Below are 6,563 nucleotides of genomic sequence, written 5' to 3' on the forward strand. Positions count from 1 at the left end.
CCCCTCTGCCTCCTCGCCCTGTTCTGTGTCTTTATGGTGGCCCTCCGTGTGACATGATTTGGAGTGGTGGGGAGTTTCGTAGCTCTTTGGTTCCTCAGCCACTGGGGCATAGTGATCTCCATTATCCAGTCCGCAACAGGGCTCAGTCATTGTCCCCCTCACTACCTTCGGGAAGTGCCCCCTGGCCAGGTCCCCACCTTCACATCGAATGTCTCCGTCGCTCGATCCCAGGACGGGACTCTTCGTGGCTGAAATCACCCCGGGCCAGCCCTGGCTACTGGAAACCCACCCTGTGTTTTCCAGGAAGACTCCCTGGACTAGACAGACCTTCCAGGCCACACAGGAGTGGGCACAAGGGGCTTAAGAGTGAGTGCGGGGACCTGCAGTACAGACAAGGCAAAGGGAGAGTCGCAGCTAGGTGCAGCCTAAGAGGCTCTGCGCTCCGACGGCTCCCGGCGCTGATGGAGACTGGTCCTCCCTGTCTTCTCCCAGGAGACCGAGGTGAGCGGACCTACCCGCAGAAAGCTGTCAGGTCGCCCCTCTCCCAGGCGCGTCCTGGGTGTCACTCAACCTCCCAGGGTCACAGGCACCATCAGCTGTCCTCCGGTGCTCCAGCCACTGGCGCAGCCACCTGAACGCCAAACGGCGACGCCAGTTCAGCCAGCTGCACTGGGACCGGCCCCGGATGCAACTGGGTGGCTTGTTCCCCGGCGTTTTGGAAGGGTCCAGGTTCCAAAGGATGCGCCTCCCTTTCTGCTCCCGGGCCGCCCCTCCTTTGGCTCCCACAAGGGCAAGGCTGGATTTTCCTCCGAAGTCTGGGTCCCAGCGGGAGTGCGAGATCTGGGAGGTTGGAGGCACCTTGCAAACAGCCGGGGCAGCGGCTCTTCGTGAACCAACCGCGCCACCTGCCGGCAGGACGTGGGAGCGCGCGAGCCCCGCGCCAGGCCAGGCGGACAAAGACCCAAGCCTAGCGCCGGGTAGGCAGGTTAGGTACCAACCCCAACTGGATTTTCATTCACCTGACCTTGTCAGGCCACAGTGACAATGCGGGGAGTCCTATCGCGCCTCCCTCTATCTAGACCACGAAAGATGGACTCGGAAAACGGTTCCAGAAGAAACTTCAGAGTCGACATCCGAGGGGCTGCATGAGTTGCTTCTCTCCCTAAAACCCGAATCTGACCTAAAAACACGAGCTGGGTGGCGAGATGTGGAGTAGAGAGCAAAGCGCGCGTGGCTTGGCGCGGTTTCGGGTCATCATCATCGTCGTGGAGAGCCAGTGGTGTTTCCCTTCCGAGGCTCGAGAACTGTGCTTGCTAATCAGACCTGGGCTAATCACGCAGGCAACTTTTACTTTTAAGGAAACCAGCGCGCTGGGCAGTAGCTGAATTGGTGACCCCGGGGGGACAGGTTGTATGGTTCCTGGCATTTGGGCTTCTGCGAGAAAAGCCTACTGGAAGTCACCCACCGGGGAAGCGGATTTCCGTTATAACTATTGATTTCGAATTAGTAAAGTGGGTACGGGGAGAAGATGCACACGGGATATATGTGTATCTGAATTTTTTAAGTGACTGCGCTAAGTCCTTTTAGGGAATGCATGTCTCAATTCTTTAATATGTCTTTCTGAGTTTTACAGAAAAAGAGAGATACAGGTCTCTGTCGTTTAGCACACAGATTCAACAGAAAAGAGCAACCCAAATTATTTTTTTAAAACATTTTTGAACAATAGATGCCGGTGGCGTCTCGGCAGGAGCTTGAACGTTGTGTGTGTCCGTGGTTGAAATAGAAAACTGACTGCCTGCCTCATTACAAGCAGAAGAACTTTCCAAATACCCAGTCCTCCCCCTCCCCCTATGCACACACACCGAATATTAAGCGTCTTTTCCAGTCACAGCTGGAGAGCAAGGTGTCATCAGTCAGGGTGCACAGTCTGGGTCGCCCTCTTCTTTTTTTCTCCCTTTCTTTCTGTTCTTCATTTTAGGTCTCAGAGCAGCCCAGCAGTGAGAACCAAGGGACCAAATGCTAACTGGGAAAAACTGCCCTGTAACTTCATCCTCCACCCAGCATTGCTGTGCTGCTGTCTTTGTGACTGCCTGGGAGAACGCTGTTCGGTCCATTAGAACTACACAGTCTGACAAACATGATTCTTTCTAAAAATAGGGCAGAAATGAAAACATAATAGTGACCCTGGCAATTCCCAGCATAGAACCACCCCAATGCAGTTTATAGATGAAAAAGATCCTGGAGTTTTCACGAAATTCCCTATTTATAACAAATCAGTAGGGCTGTATACAAGAAAATGCTATGCTTTCAAGCAGTACCTAACATCACTTGCTTTTAAAATAAAATAGCTAGATTCATTTGAGTGAAAGGACCACACCCATAAGAATTCAGGTGTACTTTGAGACTACCAAGAGACATACCAAAATGTATGTGTTAAGATGATTACTGAAAAGGATAATGTAGAAACACTTTTGCTTTGGGGGTACAATATCTATCACAAATGCTAGCTACAAAATAGACTGCAAATGGTTGGATTTCAGAGATATTTATATTTTTTTACATTTTATATTTTAAGAAATTTTTATTTATGTATATGTGTCTGTGTCTGCAAGAGTGTATGCCATGTATGTATGGGTGCCGGCAGAGTCTAGAAGAGGGATTTGGATTCCCTGGAGCTGGAGTTACAGCCTGTGAGCTCCCTACATAGGTGCTGGGAACCAAACTCAGGTCCACTGGAAGAGCAGCCAGTGCTTTCACCCATTGAACCATCCCTTTAGCCACAATGTCCTTGTTCATATCAACAAAATAATAATTTTGAGTATGACTGAATGATTCATCATTTATTCAGCGTGACTCTCCCCTTCTAGAAGGGCACTAAGCGCTCAGTTTCTTTTTGTTCTTCATGAGAACAGCATACTTATTTCAGCAATTCCTGGAATACGAAGGGGTATGAAGTTACTTGAATTTCTTCCCGTCTTTTACTGTTGATTGATGACAGCTTACCTTCATCTACCTGGGTAGTTCAACAGGATTTGAAGCTGGGATTATACCTGTCACCAAATGTAATAGTTACAAAAGTAATCAAGGGAGACAAGCAATGAAGCAAAGTTGATAAGAGTGGCCCAAAATTCCAGCTAATGAAATCTAACCTTCCCATTCCAAACTACCATCTTAACTGTAATTGGGAAATATTTGGGGGATCCCTGGGGAGCCCCAGGAAACCCAATTAGAGATTTCATTCTTTGATGTCAAGGTTATGGTGCTGTCTCCTACACAAATGGAAAACAAGGCTCTTTTCAGACTGAATGGGAAAAATGGTCTCAGAGCTCAGGTCTTGTCTGAAAGGGGAGAGAGTAGATCACAATAAGAGGTCTTTTGAAACACTAAGGTGGAAAAGGGCTGGTTGGAGTACTCAAGGGGTCAGCATTGTTTGAATTTTACCCAGTTCCAACCAACATTTCTCAAGTACTAGCAAAGTACCAAACTCCTTGTCTATAAGATGTCACAGGTTCCTTCTAAGGCATGAGCATGCACATCACCCTCTATGTAGTAATGGGAGAGAACAGAGAAATGACTTGGAACCTTTTCCTCTGCAGCCCAAGAAGACACTGGAGAGACCAGGGGCACAAGGGGAGATCTAGATTCCTTCCAAGGAAGCTTACAAGAGAACAAGACCTTCTGGGAGAAAATCAAAGGAGACAGTCTGTAACTGTTTGGGGCTGGTTATGACCATGACTTTAGCATCAGAATTCTTAACATTTTTAGACATACCCCAAAACAAATGTAAAATGTTCTCTATTTGAAACCTCTCAGTATAACATCTATGACATGGGGTTCACTCATTCTAATGCATAAATGTGAAAATGTAGCTACAAGTCACAATTATTAAATATTTTGGCTACTAATACTGTACTAGCTAATGTAGGGTTGCTAAAAGACCTTTAGGAATTAGAGTTGTCCTCTGATGATAAACTAATGGTCATATATGTGAATAACACAAAGGTCATACATTTTTTCAAAAGCTACTTTAAGAGAGAAATAATGGTCTTCTTGAAATCCCAATTTTTATAAGCCCAGCAGCTCCCACTGCCCCTGCCTTTTCTCTTTCTGAAAAACACTGTGTAACTGCGATGAAATTCTGTAAGAAAGTTATATGACCATGACCGTGATTTATGATTTTCTTCATAATGAGGATATAAGTTTAGAAACCCAACTTTTCCCTCCTCTAGCCATGTAAAACATTCACTTATATTCCAAGCATTCATTTCACAATTTCCAAAGACTCTATTTGGAAGATGTCTAAAATGGCAGAATATATGTCTCTTTGTGCATGGTATAAGTCATTTAGATAAGGGACTAAGCATTCTTCTGGAGGTAATGTTGCTTTTGGGACTGTATTTCTATTTTCATTTCTTTGGCTAACCACTTATGCAAGTTACCATCTAAGAAGAGCCTCTCACTCTAAGGAATTGGCCTTTAACTGTTTATTCAAAAGAACTGAAGCAGAAATACAGTAAAACCCCCGGAAACATGGTACAGACTTCCTCCCCTCGGCCCCCCAAATTAGACACCACTTGAACTTCACTGAAAATTCAGGAAACCCTCTCTTTAAAAATATTTTATTTATTAGCTGGGCATGGTGGTACATGCCTTTAATCCCTGCACTTGGGAGGCAGAGGCAGGCGAATCTGAGTTTGAGGTCAGCCTGGTCTATGTAGGAGTTCCAGGCCAGCTAGGGTTACAGAGACCCTGTCTCAAAAAGACCAAACATAATAAAAATAAAAAATACTTTATTTATTATTATTATTTTTATGTGTATAATACCTGGGAGCAGGTGGGTGCACCCGTGTCATGCAATACCTGCGGAGATCAGAAGAGAGTATTGGATCCCCTGAAACTGGAGTTAGAGACAGTTGTTAGCTACCATGTGGGTCCTGGGAATTGAACCCAAATCCTCTGCAAGAGCAGCCATCTCTCCAGTCCCTCAGAAAAGCCTCCTAAAATCAACCCAAACCAACCCTCTATGGGAAGAAACACAAAAGTGCAATTTATAAGCACAATGTGTTTGGAACAGGCATTGTTTGGGGACTTGACAGGGAAGAATCCACAGAAATCTTAACTCCGAGGCCTTTGCACAAGCACGTGTTCTACCAGTTCAAAATATGCTGGGCAACCAATTTAACCTTAGTGATACATAGAACCACTTTTTCTTGAGCCTTGAAGATGTCACCACAAATAAACTGCCTTAATTCAGGCAAACAATGAGTTATTTGAAGCGGGACGGTAAAAAGAAACTGGGTAACAGATCATTTGACTCCAACTGACATTTAAAGTATATCAATTCAGCCATTTGTTTTTCTTTGTTTTCAGTGCCTCATATGTGCGTCCCAGATTCAGATTCTCATTTTGCTGCGTGCTGAAGAAAAAAGTTACAGATTAAGCATGAAAACACAGAGAATAGTATGACCTATGCCATTTATGATTGATATTCGTAGAAAGAACTCCCTGAACTGTCTCTAAGTTCATTGGAGGCTGTTTAGGATAAATCTTTGCCCTACAGACTATTCACATATTAATACATAATACAGGGTTTACAGTCTGAAATTTAATCCTTCAGGTCCACATTCAAGGTTAACAGGTGGGGTAGTACACATGTAACCACTCTGAATTTCTGTTGCCTTTATCACTTGTGGAGCTCCGAATTAAAATAAACCTGAGACAAGCAGGCACAGGTGAGAGTGAGCAGGATTGCAGCGTACATTCTCCTTAAGAGCGAGGTCCCATCACTGCCACTCCAGCCTGTCGATTTATATCACATTAGGCACCTATCAGAGGTAATTGCACACTGGCAGGAAATTTATCAAGTCTGTTCCATTAAATGGTCAGTTTACTGCAGCTCAGTAAAGCAAGACTCATTTCCTTTCTGTGTCATTACAGTCTCATCTGAAACTTTTATGGTTTTCACTTGGGTTTTTGCAATTTCAAATACATTGATAAATGCTCAGTTGTGTCCACCATGCTGTTGAGCAGGTGAAGGGACTCCATGAGCTAAACTGGCAATGCAGAAATCACAGCAAAGGTAAAAAAGCACAGTGACCAGCAGAGGTGATGTGATAATGGAAGATGCTTTGCACGGTACAGTTGTGCGTTGTCTATCCATTTCTAAACTGGGGTGCTTGTTTTAAAGACCTGACTCGGATCAGCCAGCTTTAAAACTCCTCGGTATATGTCCCTCACGTAGTTAATGATCACTGAGGTTTAGCTCCAAATCTGGAAAGGCCTGTGATTTACAGGCGTCCCCTGACTGTCTCCTGCTTTAATCTGCTCAGCTCTGTTTTTACCATGTCCACCTACACACAGCTGTCCATCTTCTGGAAACCTTTCTGCTGTCAGTCAAGTGACAGCCTTGGCTGGAAGCTTTGTGTGCCAAGGCCTCCTGAGGCCCAGCACTACATTTAGATGGAAAGAGGGGTGGGCGAGGGAACACAAGGGAATCTTCCATGGCCGAGACTTGGGGGTGGGGGTGGGGAGTGAACCACCAGTGGGAGGGCTTCAGTAGATAG

Source organism: Nannospalax galili, unplaced genomic scaffold (genome assembly GCF_000622305.1).
Source record: "Nannospalax galili isolate Female #2095 unplaced genomic scaffold, S.galili_v1.0 scaffold127, whole genome shotgun sequence".
NCBI lineage: Eukaryota > Metazoa > Chordata > Mammalia > Rodentia > Spalacidae > Nannospalax > Nannospalax galili.